General features: G+C 48.5%; 1 non-coding gene across 1 annotated transcript; it reads right to left on the bottom strand.

Annotated features, from left to right (window-relative positions):
* Positions 1-2,727: 2,727 nt before the first annotated feature.
* Positions 2,728-2,799, bottom strand: TRNAG-GCC (transfer RNA glycine (anticodon GCC)). Its single transcript has one exon. It is a non-coding gene; the product is annotated as a tRNA-Gly (tRNA).
* Positions 2,800-3,408: the final 609 nt, after the last annotated feature.

Raw genomic sequence — 3,408 nt, 5'->3', positions numbered from 1 at the left:
TTGAAAGACCAATACGCTCTAATGAGTCCCACTGACCAATATTTAAGGTGCACCGCAGGACTCATTCTGATCCACCCGCGGACACCCCTATCTTAAGCAAATGCCGACTTACCCTTGGGACCTTCCCCGATAAAAAGATAAAGAATTGCCTCTCGTGCACACCCTTTCTCTAGGGGCGAATCATCGGATTGACTACCTATTCTTTATTCTTTCTTTTCGCGAATGATGCAGCTACAGCCTTTTCAACTGCTATTTGCTCGGTAGAATTACCATTATCTAGTCATGAAACGGGAACCGTAAATGAATACGAATAGGCTTATCCTTCCTTCGAACTGGATTCACAAGACAGGCTGGATCGGTCAATTTTAGGCATGTCTATCAGGCTGGGATCCCCATTCCATCTCCTCCTCGAAGGAAGAGGCTCAAAGGCGGAAGGGATCGCCCTTGACCCCACTACTGCTCTGCTTGCTTTCCGAAGCGAGAGGAAGCGACCTTGACTCTACTTGTTTTCTAGCGATTCCTGTGTACCATAATTTAGGATTAGGACGTCGAAGATGAACTTCTGGTGACCCCTCCATTAATTCCTTTAAAGTAGTTCTTGATCTCGCAACTTGGTCATTTCATCGATTTCCCACTCCAAAAGGAAGGAGACAGTCCTCTCATAACCGGAAGAGGAAGTTCAAGCTAACTCGCTTAGCCCCCAGTCCATGCCGACAATTCCACCATGTAAACTGAGAACCAGTGCACCAAAGATCTATGAGACCACAATCATTTATCCAATCCCGAAAACTAAGTGACAGCGACTCCTTGCTTTTCGGCTTCACGGCTCGACCAATATTCGGTCATTCGGCTATGACACCGTGGGCACGTCGATGCAATTCATTTATGATTCAGAGACTTCGAAAGCGGAAATACTAGTTCTAACTTGTGCATCTATGTCGGACAGAAAACCTCTAACCCCTGTGCCGTTCAAGATTCCAATAGTAGGGGCGATTCATCCCTTTTCATAATTGAGATCGCTGGCAGATTTGTTCTCGAAGCCCGTTGGCACTCACACCCGGGTTGAGGGAGAGGAAACATCTTTCCCTTACGCCAATCGAATAGTCTCGAGTCTGAAGCAGCAGCCTTGTGCGCATGCGGGTTTGGTATGGTGGCTGCAAGTTTGTTATGGACTTAGGTCTTTTGGCTTGGTTGCTAGCTTGTAGGTTGCCTATGCTGCTGCTCATGCGCACGTGGCTCCTACTTGGCTTTGCTTTGACTGTGGTTGATTGCTCTCTTTCAGATTCTCTGCAGTCTCTTTTCCGCACTAATTACTTCAAAGGGTCACCTTCGAGTCCCTTTTCAATCTACTTATTTGTACTTGTTAAGGAGATATACATGGGGCCTATAAATCAGAAGGCTAGGCTGAGAATAGGTTCCATACGTTCTACTGCTTCCCTCTCCCTTAGGACTATTTGTCTGGCTTATTGACTTGGTTGAAAAAAGGTAAAGCGCAAAATAAGGGCCTTAAAGGGCAAGATAGGAAGTCCAATAAGGCAACTCCTTGCAGCCCCTTTTTCAGAAGCCTTCTCTGTACAAGAAAATGGCAATCTAGCTCGTCTTTCGGAGGTCGTGTTGCCGGAGCGTGTGCAGCAGAAGCAAAGAGACCATCCCGAGCTTTAAGTACGATTACTTCGTAACCTTATACTATTAAGAGTCAGAGGGGATATTCATTTGAAAGTGAAAGAAAGATGGGCTGCTGCCCTCGTTCGGTCGTGCTGCCTTGATCTTGGTGGTTCTGCTTCCTGCTCTTCCGGCTTGCTTCAACTCCTCGGATGGTGAGGCTAGAGCTACTGCTTTAGCTGCAACTAATTCGCCGCATTTCATAGATAGTCTATTCTTACGAAATCTCCGCATTAACAGTCTGCTGCCTAGCCTTCTTCACCTGCTGCATAGCCTCCTCTACCCGGATAGCTTTATCCATCCGCATAGCTACCTTCTCCATCTTCTGTAAAGTAATATCCTTCCTTCTCATGGGGATCCATTGAATTTGAATGAGCTCTTCCATCCATTGAAAGCTGCTTTAAGTCCTCCGAATAAGAGAGCTCTGTTCGTGGGGGAACGTGAGGAAGGTTATAAAATGTGGTGCGGGTTCATCTCTCTCGACCAGTTCAGGTTCAAAGGAGGGTGATCGAGGAGACCCAGACTTTAGATCTCTTCTCTATGGCGGGAGGTTTCTTTCGTATCAAGAGTGTGTTGGGGAGGCCAGGAAAGACGGATTGGATCGAGAGGCGATGCTTATGCCTCTTCTTTATCGATAGGATTCCCATCATTTGCAGTCTCCGGCGAAGGAGACAAGGGCGAGGCACCGAACATGTTCTATCCTCAACCTCCATCCGTCATTAGTAATCTCAATTCGCTTTTCCTATTCACTAGTACACTGCGCGCTACAACTAGCAGCCCCTTTACTAGTAAGGGAAAACGCTAGCGCGCTAGCTAGCTACAACTAGTTATAGCCCCTACTGAATTTATGGGATATTTGAAGAAGCCTGCTGAAAAACAGAAGCGCGCTAGCGCGCAACGGCTGATGAAAAGCCAGCAACTTGTTAGGAGTAGGTTTTGGCTTGCCCCTTTCTTTTTATTAGTAAGATAGCTTTGGAACCCTATACAAGGGGCTGCTTGCTGCTCGCCCCTATCTCTAAAGGGGCTTACGCACTCCACTCGTGACCACTGAACGACGAAGCCAGGAGCGGAAGGAGGGACTTGAACCCTCAACCTCAGCCTTGGCAAGGCTATGCTCTACCATTAAGCTATTTCCGCCAGCGGGGCAACGTCAAGTAGCGAAGCACTACTGAGCAATTCACGTATCACTTGAGACGGACTACTTCTGTTTTTCCGCCGGACCAAACTCTTGACCTCCGATCGAGCTACGAGCACGAGTGGGTAGGCGGCTAGGGGGGCGGCTGGGCTGGGAAGGGGGGACCTTTCTTTTTGCTTCGCGCCAGATGAGATGATGATGAGTAGGTCAGGGGAGGTGTGTGTGTGTGTGTGCTCTTTCTCACTATCACTAAAGGGGCGGGCTGGCTGGGCTGCCTTTTCAATCAATCTCCGGCCGCAAAGACAGATGCCGCTATTGGTGCGAGTTGTAAGGAGTCTTGGTCTCGAGTCGAGCTGGGGCGTCATTTCATTCTCGTAACGGGAGTGAGTGCACCGCAAGACCAGACAAGTTGCTCCCTCGCCTCGCAGCGGCGGCATCTGTCTTTTAAGTAAAGTCATTTCCTAAGATGGCTCCTCTTATTCTACGATAATCCAAGCAGCAGCTCCACGAGTCTGCTCGGAACCGGTCGATTCCTGAGCCATTCGTTCTCCCGTCAACCTCTCGGTTGGCGTTTGCCAGCCACTAGAGCAAGTAAGAGAACCTAAAGTGAA

This window comes from Tasmannia lanceolata, unplaced genomic scaffold (assembly GCF_043159265.1).
Source record: "Tasmannia lanceolata isolate RefF3 unplaced genomic scaffold, GAP_Taslan_0.1 ptg000094l, whole genome shotgun sequence".
NCBI lineage: Eukaryota > Viridiplantae > Streptophyta > Magnoliopsida > Canellales > Winteraceae > Tasmannia > Tasmannia lanceolata.
Note: the sequence above shows the minus strand (reverse complement) of the source record. Positions and strands in the feature narration are given on the sequence as shown.